We start from the raw sequence: 22,118 nt of genomic DNA, 5'->3' as shown, positions 1-22,118 counted from the left end.
TGATTACAAATACTTGCTACATAGTTATCTATATCATTTTCTACCAATTTTATTATTTGACTATAACAGTAACAACAGCTATTACTTACTGAGTGAATATTATGTGCCAAGAAAAGGAAATGACACTCCCCCACCTTGAGCCTTCTTGCCTGGAAATTCCCATGGGCAGAGAAGCCTGGTGGGCTCCAGTCCATGGCGTCACAAAGAGTCAGATATGACTGAGTGACTAACATATTATATGCCAGGCCCTTTATGCATTTGACTTTATTTTATCATCACCAGCCCCTATGAGATAGTTATTATTCAGAAGGTGTAGATTAGAAAACTAAGGGATAAAGGGGGTACGTAACTTGTCCAAGGTCATACACTTTATAACTAGTGGATGTGAGAATTGGACTGTGAAGAAGGCTGAGCGCTGAAGAATTGACGCTTTTGAACTGTGGTGTTGGAGAAGACTCTTGAGAGTCCCTTGGACTGCAAGGAGATCCAACCAGTCCATCCTAAAGGAGATCAGTCCTGTGTGTTCATTGGAAGGACTGATGTTGAAGCTGAAACTCCAAAGCTGACTCATTTGAAAAGACTCTGATGCTGAGAAAGATTCAGGGCAGGAGGAGAAGGCGATGGAGATGAGTTTGAGTAAACTCTGGGAGTTGGTGATGGACAGGGAGGCCTGGCGTGCTGCAGTCCATGGGGTCTCCAAGAGTCGGAAACCACTGAGTTACTGAACTAAACTAGAATTTGAAAACAGAAAGTTCGATTCCTGAGCTCACTCTTAATTATACAATGTTTCCTTTTTAGAATGTAGAAGCATACCAGATGCTAGAACTAAGGTGTGGAATTGGCATTGAAAAGCAATGTATCTCTAAATCAGGATTTCTCCATATCAGTTCTATTGACACTTTAATTTTTTAAAAACATTTTATATGTATGTTTGGCTGTGCCAGGGCATAGTTGTGGCGCAGAGGACTTCTGATCTTCATTATGGCTTGCAGGATCCTTAGTTGCAGACTGTGGACTCTTAGTTGGAGCATGTGAGACTAGTTCCCTGACCAGGGATAGAAACAAGGCCCCCTTCATTGGGAGTATGGAGTCAGCCACTGAACTTCCAGAGAAACCCGCCTCTGTTGACATTTTAGCCTGTATAATTCTTGTTGTGGGGCTAACTGTGCATTGTTGGGTTTGGAGCAGTATCCCTGCCCTTTTATCCACTAGAGTTCAGTAGTACTCTCCTGCATGCATGCTAAGTCACTTCAGGCATGCTGATTCTTTGTGACCCTATGGACTCTAGCCTGCCAGGCTCCTTTGTCATGGAATTCTCTGGGCAAGAACACTGGAGTGGGTTGCCATGCACTCTTCCAAGGGGTCTTCTTGACCCAGGGATCGAAGCAGTGTCTCCTGCATTACAGGCTGATTCTTTACCACTGAGCCACTGGGGAAGCCTAGCACCCACAAATCAAGATGTTCAAAACTGTCTCTAGATGCTTCCAGATGTGCCCTGAATGGAAAAAATCACCTCCTTCAAGAACCACTGCTGTAAATTTTTAAAAAGTGAATCTATACTCGAATTCTCATTAGTCACTGATGCACCCTCATAATAGAGTATGGTTGGATGATCTTGTTTCATCTAGATAGAGCCTAAATTAAGCACATTTTATTCCAGGCACTCACTATCTTGTTTTTACATCAGGGCATCTTTTCAGTGACAAAAGGTATTTTTAGAAGTTGTTCTCTCTCAGTCTTTTCACTTAATCTTTCACGATATCCATCAGCTGAGAAACAAGGACCACAATGAACTAAAGTATCTGATGAGAAAAGATGTCTAAAAAAAGCCCCCTTTCTCCCAAAGCTATTGCAAATGAGCCATTATGTGAAAGCTCTCAAGGAATAGCTCTAAGGTAATAATGACTTTTTAAAAAGTGAATTCCTGATACTAACTGCTATAACGAGATGCAATTGTTCTTCATCAGCTCTTCAGATAACCAATTTTAAGTAGGATATCAATTATGTTAAGAAAGTTCCAAGGCAATGTGAGAGATGGTAAGTAACTTTTTCCCCTTCAAATCACCAAGATTTGAGACCCATGACTGCTGTGGTTCCATTAATCTCACACTTACAGCCAAATGTTCTTTCCTTCTTGTGTAAGAGTGTATCATATCATTATCAAAATCAATTATTATTATAATCAATAACCACATTGTCAGTTCACACATGTTCACGTAAGAATGAGTGACATGCGTAAGTGCAAATTCCATGGAGAATTAGATCATGTTCTCTACTAATTACTTTAATTTACAGACCCTTTTATAAATTCCCAGACTTGTTCAAGTTTTGTGTTCAGCACACTGTAAGAGAAAGCATTTATGGGACAGAATATTTGTAATTTTTCACTGGCCATATGAGCCATTGTAATTTTCCATTGGCCATGAGAATGTGGCTATTGAAACCACGTGCATATGGTTTAGATAAGATGTGACATTTTACTTTTTTATCTAAATCAACAGACCAGAGTTCCCAGTGGACATTTTACATCACAGGTAAAAAATGCCTCCTAAGAGAATCCTCACCTCTCACCAGTTGTGCAAACACTAGTCAACTTTTTCATGGGGCTCTTCTGTCACGGTTTTATGATTATTTCACAAGCTAAAAAAAAATCAGCTTAATCATTTTCATGTTGACTAGTTTCAAAATGAATATATAAATTATCATTCTTATCACTATATATTCATATGTGAATTTGTCAAAGCTTCAAAGATTTTCCCTTGACTTTATCTCTTTCTTGTGAAGATGAACTTCCAGTCATGATGTCAGGACCATGAAGAATAACTTTTCCTAGATAAATGATCAGTCCTTCTGAGTGTGTGTGCTAAGACACCTCAGTGATGCCTGACTCTTTGTGATCCTAATGGACTGTAGCCTGTCAGGCTCCTCTGTCCATAGGATTCTCCAGGCAAGAATACTGGAGTGGATTGCCATGCCCTCCTCCAGGGGATCTTCCCGACCCAGGGATTTAATCCAGGTCTCTTACGTCTCCTGCACTGGCAGGTGGGTTCTTTCCCACTACTGCCACCTGGGAAGCCCCAGTCCTTCTCTATCAGTTATCTGTTGCTGCTTAAAAAGCACTCACACTGAGTCGTGGCTTATAATAGCAGCTTTTATGCACATTATGAGTTTGCGGCTTGACTTCTCAATCTATAGATCCTGACAAGGCTCACTCATGTGACTGTGATCAGCTCATGGTTCAACTGGGAACTGATTTGTCCAGCATAGTCTATGCTAACACAATTCAGCTCGACTTCACACAGCCTCTCATTCCCAGCCTCTCATGTTAGTTGGGTGCTGTTCCAACATAGTGAGAAGAAATGCTTAAGATCTCTTGAAGACTAGGCTTGAAAATAAACAACACTTCTGTTTTATTCTATTAGCAAAAAGCAAGGCACAAAGCCAGTCCAGATTTAAGAGGAGGGGGAAATAGCATCCTCCTCTTGGTTAGATCTCCTGGAGAGGGGGATGGCAATGCACTCCAGTATTCTTGCCTGGAGAATCCCATGGACAGAGGAGCTTGGCAGGATGTAATGCATGGGGTCGCAAAAAGTCAGACATGGCTGAATGACTAACACTTTCACTTTCTTGGTTAAAGGAGCTACCAGTCAGTACAAACGGCAGCACATAGGAAGTAACGACTGGGGAAGGGGGTGTAATCTACCACACTTCCAACAGTGACAATGTTGACATTTTGAATGTAAGCAATGAGCCTTCTGTGTGTAGAACTATGCTGCCAAAATATGGTCAGAACAGACTGATTCAATCCAGAAATTTTATTACTCATTGGGAGGTTGATTAAACTGATCAGTTTACAGACAGAAAATGGGAGATGACTCTTTTGGGGGATGGGTTAAGAATTTTATAATTTATACTAAAGCCTTTTATTTACTACTAAATATTACAGAAAAAAACAGTAGCAGAGAAAAAAAATTGAGAAGCATCTTTAAAGTTTAGGCCTATCTTGGGAAAGTTCATCTAATGTAGTGCCCTATGGATTATTACTTTTTTAAGTTAGTAGGATCTCTGTGCATAGATGGCATGTAAAACAGATGAAAATGAGGCAGAATGTTCTGTTCTTTAATGTGGGGAAAATTGGAATGTGCACACATTCCATTTCAATAGAAAAACCCCATGCAAATGTCATATTCCAAGCAGAACTAAGACTCACTATAATACTGTCTAGTAATATTACTTCTAAAAAGCTATCATAATGCTTAGCTGGATTTCAGTAGTCTTGTTGCTCATGAATGTTCAAATTGCAGGGAAAACACATTTAGAATAATTATCTGTTTTAATCCACAACAACGATGTTTTCTTTTGTTCCTACTTATTGTGGAATGTGTACAGAGGTTTAAGTGGATCAACCAACATTAAAAAGTAGAAGAAAAAATTACCTATAAAATGTGAATGGTATATGAACAACTTTAAAGGCACACACATTTTTCTGACATAGACTCCTTCAATCGTTTGAGAGAGACCTCTTTGCACCGGCAGATGACTGACTTCTGCCTGCTTCTATAACCCAAGGTCAGCAACAAAAATATTCTTTTGTGTATGTCACTTTGCAAAATGTGTTCTCATACTTGGTGAACGTGTTATTTTTATCAAATCTACAAGGAATATGGGACATTATAATTATGCATTTTATGTGAAACGTTTAAGACTGGGGGAGATGGATGACTTGTCAAATGTCATTCTGTTCCTGCCTAGGAGGATATGAAGTGAATGTGGGTTCTCTAATTCAGTGTCCAGAGCTCTTCTCCATACACCATTATACCCTTTTTCCTATAGAGATTGAATAATGATGCTATTACTTAACTTCAAGTACCAGAGAGGAATAAAGAAACAGCTGGGATCATACTTAAATCCAATAGTTTCACACTGCTATATTTAAAATGGATAACCAACAAGGACGATGGTATAGCACAGGGAACTTTGCTCAATATCATGGAACAACCTAAATGGATAAGAACTTGGAAAAGATTAGATACATGTATACATATAGCTGAATCATTTTGCTGTGCACCTGAAATTAACACACTTGTTAAATAACTATACTCCAACATTAAATAATTTTTTTTTAAGTCTAACTAAGTACCAAGTCTAGCTGATTTGCAAGATACTTCTAAAAATCTAAAGACTCTTCTAACACCCCCACTCCCATTTGGCCAGAGAAAACTCATGCTGGGAAAAGAGGCAGGCCTGATGAATTTTATCCAGAAAGAAAGTTTAGTTATTAGAAAGAAATAACAATGTTGAATGTGGTGGCAGTCATTTAAATCCATCTTGTAGATTTATGCCTGGGTCCTGGAGAGATGAACAGGGCTCTGAGTAAGAAAGTTTAACGGAACAGTTTCTTCTGTAAACAAGCAACCTTGCCATAAGACTTTTTTTAAAAATCCAAATCTAACCTAAAAGAGAGATGGGGATTTCCCTCTCCCCCAGCAGTGCCAAAGAGCCTCCGAGCAGCTTTATGCTGGTGTTCACTGATTCAGTGAGTCATACCAATGTTTGTTGGCCCCATGTTGGTGACTGGTGGGTTTTCTATTTGAGAAATGAGAATATCCACTATGGGATCCTGGTGTTAGCAAAGCAATAGGTTAAGAAGATGAGTTCCTGAAAGCATTGTAACAAAAATGTACACTTTGTCTCAGATGTTCTTTAAAAATGTATAACGTTGTTCAAATTTACTTTTTAGCCTCCGCTGCCTTCACTAGTCAGTTTACTCCAGGCTGTTCCAGGATAGTCTGTGTTGGCAGCCCCCCAACCTTTCTGTTGCAAGGGGCCAGTTTCATGGAAGACAACTGCTCACCTCCTGCTCTGCAGCCCAGTTCCGACCCCTCTATGGCCCTGGGGTTGGGGATGCCAATCTATACGGTCGAGTGATTTGTCAGTACAATTTAAGTCTGCATTGTTCAAATTTCAGGAATGAAGAGGAAAATATTCAGTCACTCTGGAGCTGTTAAAAAACCTCCTCTTACCCTGCTATTACCTTTCTCTTCAGGATTTTGTGCATTCCAAAATCCGGGAAAGAATGTGGATTCCATGGCAACCTCCTACTTCATTCCATTTGGCCCATGAACTCCAGTGTCTGCCTTTGCTCCGTTATCTGGTATGTAGTTTGCCTCATTTGACATTCTTTGTTTATCCTAACATTTGTTTTCATAACCACAGACTTTGCCATTTTCTCCAGTTGGAATTACAGTCACTCAATAGCCTGGGATCCAAATCCAAATTTCTTATTGACAGACTTTCTCTACGCTTCCAAAACATTGCTGAGAAAGAAAAAAACAGAAATTCTGAGTTGTCTTCACTGTACCATAGTGAGGAGTGTGGAACCCTGGGTGAGTGTGTCCATTGGCACCAGCCTAGACGCACCATAAAAACTAGTCTTCTACCCCTTCCATGCCACAGGGGACATGAAACCATGACTAATGCAAGATCTTTCTAGAAGCTTTATAGGGTACAGCCTGGAAATGAGACACTGGGCATCTGAGTGTTTCTACATTTGTATCTCACCTTTGCTCTCTGTTTCCCTCTTCCTGATCCTTCCCAGCAGGAACTTCTCCTAGAGTTAAGCCATGTCTTTCCTATTCCACAGGTCATTGTAATAACTCTATGCTACGAGTATTAAGATACTAGTATTTATTATTGTCTATTGACACTAAAACTTAGTTTCAAGATTTCTAAGAAAAAAATTTTATGTCTCAAGAAAGTCTAATTTTCCCATCATAGGACTTAAAAACTTAAGTTTTGCCAAAGTAATGACATCTTTGTTCTAGGCATTTTCTACTTCCTTCCCAGAAGCTATAAATTATTCTTCTTAAAGAAACTCAGAGTGGCAACTTGGAAATATCAGGGCATTATTTAGAATAAAACTGGATTGATTTATTTATTATTTTTCCAGTTTCATTGTGATGTAATTGACAGATAACATTGTGTCAGTTTAAGGTGTAGAACATAGTGATTGGATACTTGTAAATACTGTGAAATGGTCACAATAAGTCTAGTTAACATTCCTATTCTGCAAATAGTTACAACTTTTTTTCTTGTGTTAAAGGCTTGAGAAATCTACTCACTTAGAAATTTGAAACATATAATATCATTAATTATTATGTCTGTGGTATATATATGACATTATTTAAAAATAGAATACTGTATCACTATCAAACGTGTCATTCTTGGATATTCATTTGGAGAAAAATGAATTCATTTGGAGAAATTTAATCCTTCACTGGAAAAGACTCTGATGCTGGGAGGGATTGGGGGCAGGAGGAGAAGGGGACAACAGAGGATGAGATGGCTGGATGGCATCACGGACTCGATGGACGTGAGTTTGGGTGAACTCCGGGAGTTGGTGATGGACAGGGAGGCCTGGCGTGCTGCGATTCATGGGGTCTCAAAGAGTCGGACATGACTGAGCGACTGAGCTGAACTGAACTGAACTGAACTGAATCCTTCACTGAAAAATGGGATGAATGAACCAGTAAAGTGTGAGACATTGTGAACCATTTGAAATGTTTAAATATTGCAGTGTCAGCTGTGTCTGCAGCAGATGAAGTCTGATAACTAAGGTTGCAAAGTTTTGCTGAAATGGGATGGATGCAGAACCCATAAAGGCTCATTTAACCCAGTGATTTTCAGACTGTACCCCACAGTGCCGTGCAGGTCTGGGAGCTATTTCTGGAAAAAGCAATTATCAATCAAAGCATTTACATTGTTTTTGCTGGTGGTAAAAAATCTGCCTACCAATGCAGGCAACATAAGAGATGTGGGCTCAATCCCTGGATTGGAAAGATCCCCTGGAGAAGGAAATGACAATCCATTCCAGCATTCTTGCCTGTAGAATCCCATGGGCAAAAGAACCTGGAAGGCTACAGCAAGCAGGATCACAAACAGTCAGACACCACTCAAATGACTTAGCACATAGCACATACTAGTATTTCAATTAGGATTTCATTTGAAGGAATTTTCCATTATTACAGGTTTCCATTATTATAAGAAATTATGTAAATAGATGATAAATACAGTGACATAGATATAGAGCATCGTAGATAAATAGATAGATGTATTAGTCACTCAGTCATGTCCAACTCTGTGACCTGCCAGGCTCCTCTGTCCACGGAATTCTCCAGGCAAGTATACTGGAGTTCCCTTCTCCGGGACTCTTCCTGATCCAGGGATGGAACCTGGGTCTCCTGTGTTGCAGGCAGATTCTTTACCATCTGAGCCACCAGGGATAGATACAGACCTCTATTTTAACCTTTAAATTCAATGCTTTCCGGATCAGCAAGTCCACTTTGGTACACTGCAGTTGGTGAAAAAAGAGAATTGAGTTGATTTTCTTTGATAAAACATGTATTATTCCAAGCACAGTGCACGCTACTTCCGTTATTTAATTTCTTACAGGAATCGTTTGAAATGGTACCATGATCTCCATTTTATGAATGGAATCAGGCCCACGAAGTTAAAAAGCTACTTCAGAGTCAGTGAGTATGAAAGACAGAAGTGGTTTTCGAACTAACTCAAGTTTCACTGAACTAAAACTCCATACTTTACTCCTACGCTTATATTACCATGTTGCCTCTAACACGGTGATAGGTGTTACATAGAGTAGACACAGTCATCTTGGGGATCACATGAGGAAACATGTGTAGATTCCATTTGCTGGTATCCATGCATTCCAGTTGTGCAATCTCAAGCAGAGGGGAGTTTTATAAACTGGAGAATGAAAATAAGCAAATCTTTCATACCGTAAAATTCCAACATGTATGGCTCTACTTCAAGAGAGTTCCAGAAAAAAAACATCTACTTCTGCTTTATTGACTATGCCAAAGCCTTTGACTGTGTGGATCACAACAAACTGTGGAAAATTCTGAAAGAGATGGGAATACAAAACCATCTGACCTCCCTCTTAAGAAACCTGTGTGCAGGTCAAGAAGCAACAGTTAGAACTGGACATGGAACAACAGACTGGTTCCAAATAGGAAAAGGTGAACATCAAGGCTGTATATTGTCACCCTGCTTATTTAACTTATATGCATAGTATATCATGAGAAATGCTGGGCTGGACGAAGCACAAGCTAGAATCAAGATTGCCGGGAAAACTACCAATAACCTCAGATATGGAGATGATACCACCCTTATGGAAGAAAGCAAAGAAGAACTAAAGAGCCTCTTGATGAAAGTGAAAGAGGAGAGTGAAAAAGTTGGTTTAAAGCTCAACATTTAGAAAACTAAAATCATGGCATCTGGTCCCATCACTTCATGGGAAATAGATGGGGAAACAGTGGAAACGGTGACAGACTTTATTTTGTGGGGCTCCAAAATCACTGCAGATGGTGACTGCAGCCATGAAATTAAAAGACACTTGCTCCTTGGAAGGAAAGTTATGACCAACCTGCTGCTGCTGCTAAGTCACTTCAGTCGTGTCCAACTTTGTGCGACACCATAGATGGCAGCCCACCAGGCTCCCCCGTCCCTGGGATTTTCCAGGCAAGAACACTGGAGTGGGTTGCCATTTCCTTCTCCAATGCGTGAAAGTGAAAAGTGAACGTGAAGTTGCTCAGTCATATCTAACTCTTAGCGACCCCATGGACTGCAGCCTACCAGGCTCCTCCGTCCACGGGATTTTCCAGGCAAGAGTACTGTAGTGGGGTGTCATTGCCTTCTCCTGACCAACCTAGACAGCATATTCAAAAGCAGAGATATTACTTTTCCAACAAAGGTCCATCTAGTCAAGTCTATTGTTTTTCCAGTAGTCATGTCCGAATGTGAGAGCTGGACTGTGAAGAAAGCTGAACGCCAAAGAATTTATGATTTTGAACTGTGGTGTTGGAGAAGACGCTTGAGAATACCTTGGACTGCAAGGAGATCCAACCAGTCCATTTTGAAGGAGATCAGCCCTGGGTGTTCTATGGAAGGAATGATGCTAAAGGTGAAACTCCAGTACTTTGGCCACCTCATGTGAAGAGTTGACTCATTGGAAAAGACTCTGATGCTGAGAGGGATTGGGGGCAGGAGGAGAAGGGGACAAAGAGGATGAGATGGCTGGATGGCATCCCTGACTTGATGGACGTGAGTCTGAGTGAACTCCAGGAGTTGGTAATGGACAGGGAGGCCTGGAGTGCTGCGGTTCATGGGGTCAGACACGACTGAGCGACTGAAATGAACTGAACTGAATGACTCTACTTCAGAAGTCTTTGTCAAATTCCTTAGCTCTGAATAGAATTTTCATAATCACAGCTTTTGTTTCCAAAGATACGTCCATATGCCTGCTCTTCAAAGTATTCTGCTTTCAACAGTCACTTTTTTATTTCACAAATATACAAATTTTTGAGACATTTATTGCCAAGTCATTCTCTACCTTATGTTGGTTTTAAACAAAGATTTGACCTTTACTTTCTTCTATCCCCATGTTATGTCTCAGTACATTTTTCAAGAAATAGATTATTCTTCCAAACTGACTCTCTGAAATGATGCTTCAGTAATATGTTAACTATACTTATTCCGTTGTATGTTCAATTCCATTTACCAAGACATTTTGACCAAAAGTTAGCCAAAGTTCATTAGGAACAAAAGCAAAACTAATGAAATAGAAAAGCAAATCAAAATATGACTACACACTTTCACCAATAATATTATGAAGAGATCTTAGCTGAAAATAGTAAATTAATTTTGAGAGGAACAACTTTCTTATGATTTAAAAAAATTAGCATAGGACTTGACAATGGAAGATCTATATTCAAGGCCCAGAAATGCCACATACCAATTTCAGCAGGTAACTTAATTTCTGCACCTCTCCAATTAATATGTATAAAGTTCAGTTCAGTTCAGTTGTTCAGTCGTGTCCGACTCTTTGCGACCCCGTGAATCACAGCACGCCAGGCCTCCCTGTCCATCAGCAACTTACGGAGTTCACTCAGACTCACGTCTATCCAGTCAGTGATGCCATCCAGTCATCTCATCCTCTAGGATAATAATATCTTTCTCCTATAGGAGATTATTAGGAAGGAGAAGGAAATGGCAAACTACTCCAGCACTCTTGCCTGGAACATTCCATGGATGGAGGAGCCTGGTAGGCTACAGTCCAGGGGGTCGCAAAGAGTCAGACACGACTGAGCAACTTCATTTTCTTTCTTTCTATAGTTCCTTTTGGAGAAGGAAGTGGCAACCCACTCCAGTATTCTTGCCTGGAGAATCCTGTGGATAGAGGGGCCTGGTGGACTGCGGTCTGCAGAGTTGCAGAGATAATGAGGAATGCCAGCTCAGCCTTTCAACAATGCATTAGGCTCTGAATGTGACACACTGAGAAGATAACAATATCATCTAAGACTTAGTTGTAACCCGAAGACATAGTTCCTTCCAAATATTTAGGCTTCCCTGGTGGCTCAGACTGTAATCTGACTGCAGTGCAGGAGACCTGGGTTCAATTCCTGGGTTGGGAAGATTCCCTGGAGAAGGAAATGGCAAGTCACTCCAGTATCCTTGCTTGGAAAATTCCATGGACAGAGGAGCCTGATGGGCCCAAAATGTTTTACCTGAATCTAATTGTGAGGAAACAAACAAATCCAAATTAAGAGTCATTTTGCAAACAATTAGCCTGAGCTCAACAAACATGTTCATACCATACAGACAGACAGAAGGCTGCTGGCCTGAAGGAGATTAAAGAGAGGTGACAATGAAATAAATGTATGATCACTGCTTAGATTTTGGAATTTAAAAAAAATAGCTAAAAAGGACAGCATTCAGATAACTGGGATATTTGCATATGGACTATATATTAGATTAAAATTTTATATCAAGGTTAAATGCCTTAATGTGAGAAGTGCAGTGTAGTTTTAAGGTTAATGTTCACATTTTTTGAAGCTAAATGCTGAATTGTTCATGTGAATTATTTTATCCTTCTTCAATTTTTCTTAAATGCTTCAGAAAGGGCATACAGGCAGATAGAGAGGCAAGATATAAGGGGAAAAAAGGGCAAAACAAAATATAAATCATAAGTAAACTACTCATGCTATTATTTGTATTTAGAAATATAATCTGCACACAAATGCTAATAATATTCGCTGTCTAATCATAACACTATGTAGTTCACTTTTCCCCACAGAATTCCAAAATTTTTACAGGCTGGAAATAAATGATATGTATGTTTATCAAAACACTAAGCTCTAGAAAAAATGCACAAAACTGAAACTCAATAAATGTTTGCTAACATAAAAACTATGAAATGCCAAAAGTATTAAAACAGCTTAAAAAAAAAAAAGGCGGCATTTAGGCACTGTAGTAGAAAAAGTATACCCTAATATATTCTTCTGAAGTTTCAGTAACTGTACTTTTTGTTCTTCGTTATTTAGCTGTGTGCTTCCCAGATGTCACAGCGATGGAGAATCCGCCTGCCAATGCAGAAGACACCAGTTCACTCCCTGGGTCGGGAAGATCCTCTGGAGAAGGAAATGGCAACCCACTCCAGTACTCTTGCCTGGGAAATCCCATGGACAGAGGATCTTGGAGAGCTACAGTCCATGGGGTCACAAAAGAGTCAGACATGAATTAGTGACTGAACAACAACTATACTTTAGAACAGATGGTGAGTAAAGGATCAACTCAGAGGGACAACAATCATTATAACCTTAGTAATAAAACCATCAATGAGTGATTATGCAGCTTACTATAAGGCTACTTTGAAGTGATTTTTCAAAAAACGGCTATGAACAAATCCTAGACTTCTAAATTAATATTATTGGATATATATCTATACAAATCATCAAAATTCCAATACAATTTTCTTAAAGCAAATTCATCATTGTAGCTCCAAAAAAATAAAATATATAATGCTAAGATTTTTTGTTGTTAGTAAATAAACTCCTAAAGTTTTTAAAGTTTGAAAGATTAGGTTTCATCAATTTATAATTTTTCCCATTTGTCACTCTGAAAGGAATATTTATACAAGTCTCTTTTGTAGGCCTTATAAAGGATCCTCTCATTTCCCTCCCAAAGAACCTGCCTTGTGCATGAAGCATGTGAGAAAGAAGGTTACAGCCAGTCAATGGCTTTGGCTTTATTACCGATCATCCCTGTCTTCATCTACTTTTAAGGTTCCAAAAAATAATCAGGATAAAAACTTTATTCTTGTGCTTTCAATAGGCAATTTTAGTGATGTGCTTTTTGACATTATAACATGTAAAGTAATGTGGAATCAGAGGCTTCCGCTCACACAGGGTAGAAAAATAAAGGTATAAGATATTCAGTGACCATCAGTGTGAAATCACAGATTTTTATTTGGAAAAATTTCATAGAATTCCTCATTATTCTCTTTAGAGAATCTTATTTTCCCTGAATATCACTGTTCCCCTATGCTACCCCTATTTATCATTCCAACCAGTAAAAGAATATTGGATGAAAATGAAGTCATGATCCCTCATTATCAAAAGAAAATTAGAAAGTATATTCTTGTCTAAAACAAAGAAATAGCTTTGAATATTACTAAATAGATTCCATTGATATTTTGTTCTGATTGGCTCAAGCTACTGTCAGTTTTATTGAACAACTCTATATTTTAGAAGCTCTGTGTTAAATATACTACATTAAAGCACAATATATTTTACCATCCCGCTAAGATTAGGCTCAAACAAAGGTTCAAAAATGGAGGTGTGACAACTTAGCAACTGAAGCTATGCTTAACATGCTATTTGAAAAAAAAAAAAAGTGGACGAAAGCATATGGTACGTAGGCGAACATTTGTTTAGAGTATATTTCTCCAACAAAAATAAGTTAAGGTGATCTAGGTTAATAACTGAAGCCAGGAAAAGTAGACATTTTTTTTGTAACTTACATTGTTTAAAATTCTCAAGAACATATATCTAATCATCAAAATCCTCTTCTACATTTTAGCAGCCTTTCACATATTCAGAATGTAAAAATAAATATTTTTGAAGTTACCTTTACTTTCTATTTTTACTCTATGTATGCGTTAAGTATCAGTGCTTTTTTAAAAAACAGCCATCTCAGCCTTTATACTGAGATTAATTTGACTATTTTTAGAATCTTCCAAACTTTTAGTTAGGTATCCTCTAAAATCTTTTTTTTTAATTTTTATTTTTACTTTATTTTACAATACTGTATTGGTTTTGCAATACATTGACATGAACTGAGGTTTCTTCCCACTTTATCATTTCTTTTGATTTCAACTGATGCTCGGAGATCAAATGAAAAAGTAATTTCAAGTGATAACTTGATAAGTCTCTCCCAAAATACAGACTTTTCCACTACTGCTGAAGAAGTTTCCTATATAAACTAGTAAAACTTGCTTACTTATGCTTGATATATCCTCCCATTTTTTGAAATGTTTCACATTAAGCATATTTAGGCTCATCTGTACCGGGTCAACAAGATGAGAAAGGAAATTTCAATTATGCAACTGTTAAATAAATCCACTTGAGTTATTGCTTAAAAACAACTATGAACAAATCCTACCCTTAGAAATTAATATCAGACATACTACACAGGGCTTCCCTGGTGGCTCAGTTGGTAAAAAATCTGCTTGCAATGCAGGAGACCTGGATTCAATCCCTGGGTTGGGAAGATCCCCTGGAGAAGGAAATGGCAACCTGCTCCAGTATTCTTGCCTGCAGAATCCCAGGGGCAGAGTACCCTGGTGGGCTACAGTCTATGGAGTCACAGAGTTGGACATGACTGGATAACTAAATCACTGCTGCTGCTGCTGCTGCTGCTGCTAAGTCGCTTCAGTCGCGTCCGACTCTGTGCGACCCCATAGACGGCAGCCCACCAGGCTCCCCCGTCCCTGGGATTCTCCAGGCAAGAACATTGGAGTGGGTTGCCATTTCCTTCTCCAATGCATGAAAGTGAAAAGTCAAAGTGAAGTCGCTCAGTCGTGTCTGTCTCTTAGCGACCCCATGGACTGCAGCCTACAAGGCTCCTCCACCCATGGGACCACCACCATAATGCATACATAAAAGTATATACATAATTTATTCCTACATTATATATCTAAGTGTTCAATATATTTTAATTTCTCTTTGGGATATGGCTTTCAAGAAGGTTAGTTTTATTTCCTAAAAAAATTTAACTGAAAAATCTGTGTAAACACATTTTTCAGATTTGATCCATACCAGTTTTCAGGTTCAACATAGAAATAAATTTGTATCTTCAATAAATCCTTGAGTTAAGTGTAGATTCATTAACTAACTCCTTGATTACCTGTTTATATTTGTTTTTATATCGGTTTTTAACAGATAAGCTTCTCTAAGAGCTTGAACCTACATACACACCCACACATTCACACACACACACACACACACACACACACAAACACACACACACCCCTACACTCACCCTCCCCCCTACACACACACTGCTAGAGAAGGTTGGAACTGAGGCACAACATCACTCTACTGCTGTTCTGGAGATACCCACACAGTATTTTAGCTGCATATTCAGATTTTGAATATCTTTAGAACACTGCTATGGAAAGCCCCAAACTGCTTTTGCATCCATGAAACCAAAGGGTCCTATCGTTAGGCAATGGGCTGTAAGCAACATGCACACCTTTTATTCTTACGGATTCTTTTATGGTATCTGATGTTATTGGAGCAGGGACTGCTTGGGGCAAGGGAGAACTAGGCTAAGTCTGGAGCCAGCCAGTTTGTTCATTTCCCTGTATGTTCACCAATATGGTACTTTCAGTAATAAGGTCTTTATTCCATGCTTTGGCACTCTAAGTCATGACACTAAAATGACTATGAGAAACATATCACAGCCTATTTATCTTTGTGAGGTAGAAATTTTAGAAATGTAAGTTGTGTTTAAACAAAGGAAATTTTCAAAAAAAACAATACACTTCATGACTATTGTTGACTTAATTCTGAGTTTATGATATTTATTGAGAAATGTCTTTAGTAATGTACTTTGAATATATACATACTTATGGTTATAAATTTAATATATGTGTAATATATATATATAAATGAATTCATTGTAAACACAGACCTATTGAAAGAAAGTCATTAGCTATAAATCTCTATTGAAATAATATATGAAATAGATCTCTATTGAAATAGAAGACTTCATTTCTTTGCCATATAGATCACTATTTCTAATCTTTTTACATCTTCCCCTAATTTAGACTATGTAAAACCTCATTCCACAGCAAAGAAAACTGCAAAAAGTATGCCCCATTCTTCTACCCCCAAAACACATATTGTTTCCAATTTTAGTTCAAATATGCAAAAAACTTGGAAGCAATCACTCTCATCCTTACAACTAGAAAACAGCTGAACAAACTAAAAATCAACATCTTTGTTTGGATTTATGAGAGAACTGAGGTCACAAGGCAAACAGACATGCTAAAAGCTTGGAGAAATAGGCAAATGCAGGAAGTTGCAGCTAGCAATGCTTGCCTGAACTAGAAGCAACTGAAAATATAAAATATACAAAATATAAAATAAAATATAAAAATATAAAACAGAACACATAAATGATAATTTTTATGAATTTCTGAAGGCTGACTACAGCCTAGTATTAGAGTGAGAACTCCTGGAGGACACAGTTATAGAGGAGACCAATACATATCCAAGGATTTTACCTTAAGAAACAGCATTAGGTTCTCAAAGAGGTTCTCAAAGAAACAGAGAGATTCCTCATGGTTTTAGGGGAAGTGGTGAAGGGAAGACCAATCAGTGTGCAATGTGCAAGAACATTCCCCGTACCAAAGCCTGGTCTCTGGAGGGAAAAAAAGGCTTTACTAGAGTCTCATCTACCTCGAGGAAGGTCATTTCCCAAACATGAGCCCCTCCTATAGCCTTTCAGTCTTACTTAAAAAGAGGGGAAGAAAAGCTAAGAAACATTTGTCAAAGTCACAGTCCAGGAATACAGAATATTATGGGACTCACTCTCCCCCACACCCTACCATCCTACCTAGAGAGTTTCAAGCTTCATGTAGTCATGGCAGGTAACAGTTGAAAAAGCTGAAAGACCAAGAGTTTATAAAAGGAGTAGTTCTTAAAGAAGTCAAGTGATAACAGGTGATAATCAAAAAAAGAAAGGATTTGAAGTCTCCAGCACCTACAGCTACAACAAATATTAAACACAGCCTCAATTCTAGCAAGATTATCTTATAAACTCACTTTAAAGACCTATTAATCTAAGTTCCTATTACCCAAAAAAGCATGTTAAGCTTTCAACAAAAAATTATGAGACATGCTAAAATGAGAGAGAGAACACGTTGGAGCAAAGATTACAGTGGAGACAGAGGACGTTGAAAGCCGGGGATGAAAAGCTGGAGAGTTTCTTCGGGAAATTAGGGTAGTCAGAAGAGGTGAGGCGTTTAGAAATTCATGCACACATGCACGTGCAGGGCCGGATGTATGCTGAGGAAAGATCTAGAAGACCCTGAGTGCTCACCTCCGGCTGATCTGTAGTCTTGGTGCAAATACGAAGGTAAGACTGTCAGAGCTGTAAACGGCTTCCCAGGTTAAGTGCTGGGAAACCCTAATACAGAGCCAATTCAGAAAGCACAGGAGTTTGTTTTGTTTTTGGCTCACTTGTTTGTTTTTGTTCTTCATTATGGAGATATATATGTATGTATGATTTCCTGCGTAATATTTTCTTTGATTTATGAGTTATCCGAAGTTGCTTAATTTCCAAATACTTGGGGATTTTCTTGCTATTCCCAGTGATTTCTACTTAATACTATTGCAGTTAGAAAAAAATCTTTGTATGTTTCAATCATCTGAAATGTATTGAGATGTGATGGGACCCAATCTTCTCACTGTTGTAGGGGAATTTTGTAGATAAGCAATAGGATAAGGTAAAAATGTTCCATGTAACTATTGGACTAGAGTTGGAGATATAAATATGACTCATATTTAACTTAATGAAGATGCCGCTAGTTACATACAGAAATGTAAAAAGATGTGTATAGGACAAATATATGTATTTCCTTGATCTTTCAGCTGAGACTGCCTAGAAGAAATGACACACAGCAGTAGCAATAACCAGCGTCACCCAGATCTTGGTTTTTTGGTTTCTAATGCCAGTCTTTTTTAAAAGGAACCAGGAATTTAAGGCAAAATGGCTGACTAGAAATGAAGTAGGAAATATATACGATGATGTTGAGTATCTTACAGTGCCAAAGGGAGTAAATGAGAACAAGAAGAATAGTAAGAACAGTGATGATAATGAGGCAGTAAATAAAATGAACACAGAGTCAAGTTAAAGAACTTCCAGTGACCAAAACTGAAAAAATTTTGAGCAGCAAAACTTATGAAATAGTTTTGGACTGTAACCTAAAGTTTCAGTGTATACCTATGAGTCCCATATACCTGTGATACAAGTAAGTGATTGAATGCATATCAAAGGGAGGATGAAGGATGACTCTCGGCAGGAGAAGCATAACTCCCAACACCTTAAGACTAGGCTGCACCTAGTGACTTCCTTCCGAAGAGTGCAAAATGTAAAAACAAAAGGGAATATTATAGCATGACATTACAGTGGATAAAACCCTGACAAACACTACCCCATCCAAGTGATCGAGGTCAGCGTCACTGCAGCAAGTCAAGATGTTAGGACTCTTTACCTCTGTGATCTTTCTTCCCAGATAATACAACCCAGTCTAATCATAAGGAAAAAATCAGTTAGAGAGATTTTCTAAAAGATAATGACTGATACTGCTCAAAATTGTCAAAATCATCAGAAACAAGAAATGCTTGAGAAACTGCCATAGCCAAGAGGAACTTTCAGGAGACAAGATAACTAAATGTGATATGGTGCCCTAGATGGAAACCCTGCAACAGGATTTTTATATTAGGTGAAAACTGAGGAAATCTGAATAAAGTATGGACTTAAACATTTCTCACTCTAATAAATATCACAGCAATGTGTGCTGTTGATAGTAGGGATAACTAGGTTTAGGATATACAAAAACATCCTCCTTTTCACAAGTTTTATGTAAATCTAAAACTTTAAAAAATAAAGTGTATTTTCAAAAGTTTAAGAAACCTCCCTCAATAATATATACACTCACACATGCAATTTTTCTGTGAGATGGGTGTGGATAGGGGGAATGGAGAAAGTGCCTAAGAACTAGGAAGCATATGCATTTGAGAAGAAAGTATATGAAAGCAGCATCCTTATAAAAGGTAATTATCCAAAGAGTAGTTCTATGACTGGGTTGAGTGGCCACAGTCATGCTGGGCATTTTTAAGACTAGAGAGTGTTCATTATTAGGAGCTGTCATTTTCTACCGCCTCTCCCTGGGTGGTGGACACCACAGAAGGAGCTAGACATTTAGAAATTCTAAACAGATTGCTAAACAGATATTGTTCTGACCTTTATTTGTGTCCACATCTCTGAAAAAAACTCATGCTGCTTTCACTTCTCCCTTGCTGTTCACAGTCCAGTATTCATATAATTCTCCTTAAGGCTGATGACACTGGAGCCCTAGGACCTATGATTGACACAGTAAAAAGAACAAGGCATATGCTTGACCAGTCAAGCTGAACAACTGCATGACCTGTAGCAAACCCTGTAATATACCCCAGCAGTAGTTCTGAGTTAGATTGGTAAGACCATTCTATACCCCTGTATTCTTTATCTATGCCCTAAAGAGAGTTATTCTGCACAAATTACTATAAAGATAGAGAAAAGTTTTAGTTGGATATGAGATAGGTCTTCTACAATTTGGCCGACGGTACCTACCAAAGAGGAGAAAGATGTTTTAGACAATAAGAGAATTTCCATTTCCAGTTAGGACTGAAAACATAATAATGTTGGTCTAACCATAAAAAGGAAAATAAGCTAAACAAATTACTAAACAATACCTAAAATAAATTTAGAGAGATGAGAATGCAAAAAATCAAAATGTGATAATATCCAGAAGAAGATGAGTCCATAGGATAAGGGATGATATCATCGCCATGTTCATCCTGGGTGAAACAGAAGGAGAAAGAAGACTCTGCCATGGATGAGGAAAGAGGACACCAGACAAATTCATAGCAAACGTGTTACGGCCACATGTAGGCTGATAAATTAGAACCCCAAAGACCTCAACTACATGACAAGGTGTCTTCACCTGCCAGCTATTTTCATAGACCTCCAGCAAATTCAGGAGTAACCAAAGCCTGAGTTCAAGGTTAAATAACTAGGAGATCCCCCCAGAGGCGTGCGGGGTCTTCCACGAAACAAAGCAACACCTCAGCACCTCACTGAATGAAGTCAGGATGAGAAAACTGAAAGGAGATCCTGAGAGGCATTCTCTGCCCAAACTAATGTTAAGGCAGCAGCTGCAGAAGGCTGGGAAAATATTTATGTAAGTATATATGCTTTAAAAGATTACTGACCATTTAATGCAAAATAATGAAAATATGCTATGAAGATTTTAGTATATGAATAAATATAAAATATGATAGGAGCAAAAAGGGAGGGAAGGAAAAATGAGGTTTACGTATTTGCCATGAAGTCATATAACATAATTTAAAGCCAGTTTGTGGTATTATAAACAAATATTATAAACTTCATAGTAACCAATTCAGATATAAAATAAAGAAATATAGCTAATAAGCCACCAGAGGACATAAAATGAAATTTAAAATGTTCAGCTTACTGAGAAAAGTCAAGAAAGGAGAAACATTGAAACAGAGCAAGAAAATCAAATATGAAGCAAATACCACAATAGTAGACTTCAATGAACATATTAATAATAGAATTAAATACAAATGGACACTCTAACTAAAAGTAGTTGGACAATAAAATTGATCCAATGATAAGCTGAATATAAGAAATACTATAGACTTTTCAGGTTTCAGTTTTGACATGTAAAGAACTACTTCAACCAGACAACCAGAAAAAGTTGGAAAAACTGAAAATCAGTGACTTTTCTTGGATCTATAAAAAATCTGAGATTTTGGAACAAACCACCATGCTTAAACCTGGAGAGACGGGAACATCTTAGAGAGATACGTCTACAATCTGTTTACCTGAAGCAGAGGCCTCCGGGGCAATAAACTGATAGAAACACCAATGGGAACCAGAGTTAATTGCCGGAGGCTGATGGTGGACTAGCGGGACAGTGAGAAACTCCTGGGGCTGCAGTCTTGGGTAGGAGGAGATACATCCAGGTTTTTCCTCCACAAACCCAGCAGGCTGTCACAGTGAGGAACCCATAGATCCTCCATGGCTCTGGAAGGGAGGGTCAAGAGTAGCCACTGTGCAACATGGTGGAATCTTCTCTGTAGCAGAAGCCTGATCTCCAGAGGATGGAATCTGGCCAAAGCACAAACCCTAGGAAGATGATCCCTTCCTATCCAGGGTTTCCAGGAAATAGATTGGCAACCTTGCTGTTGAGAGGAGAGTAGCTAAGCCCTTTGAGGAACACTGGTGAAGGCCATAGTCCCTGGAAACAGGCCCCCTGAAAGGCTGGGTTACTCAGAAGAGTACAGAATGTTTCTGCTCCCCAAGTTACAACCATACCAGGAGGGCACCAGTGTAATGACAGTGCATTACAGCTGAAGAGCTCTAAGGCACTGACTTTCTTCTGAGTAGAAAAACACAAGGAAGTGTCAAGGTTACAGGGGAGTAAAATAATAACACTGGAAAAATTAGAAGCCCCGTTACCTATAGCTATACTGCTTATTAAAAGTAGCCTAACTCCTGGTAGACTAACGTAAATCCTCACACTAAGAGTCTATTTACCTCAGTTCCTACTACCTAATACAACTTATCTGGCCTTAAACCAAAAAATTAAAGTCATGCCAAAAGGCAAGTAAAAGCATATTTTAAAGCAAGGAAACAATCATCAGAACAATATTCAGACAAGAAGCAGATGTTGGAATTATTGTATGGGGAATTTCATATAACTATGATTAATATGTATGGTCCCTAATATCTCAAATATGGAACAGGCAAGAACAGATGGCTAATGCAATCAGAAAGATGGAAACTCTAAGAAAAAATCAAGAGGAAATATTACAGCATAGTTAATAGAAATGAAATGTATTCGGTGGACTAATGAGAAAACTGGACATGTTTAAGGAAAGAACTAGGGCATTTGAAGATAGGAT

Source organism: Ovis canadensis, chromosome 3, assembly GCF_042477335.2.
Source record: "Ovis canadensis isolate MfBH-ARS-UI-01 breed Bighorn chromosome 3, ARS-UI_OviCan_v2, whole genome shotgun sequence".
NCBI lineage: Eukaryota > Metazoa > Chordata > Mammalia > Artiodactyla > Bovidae > Ovis > Ovis canadensis.
The sequence above is the reverse complement of the archived record's forward strand: the minus strand, read 5'-3'. Positions refer to the sequence as shown.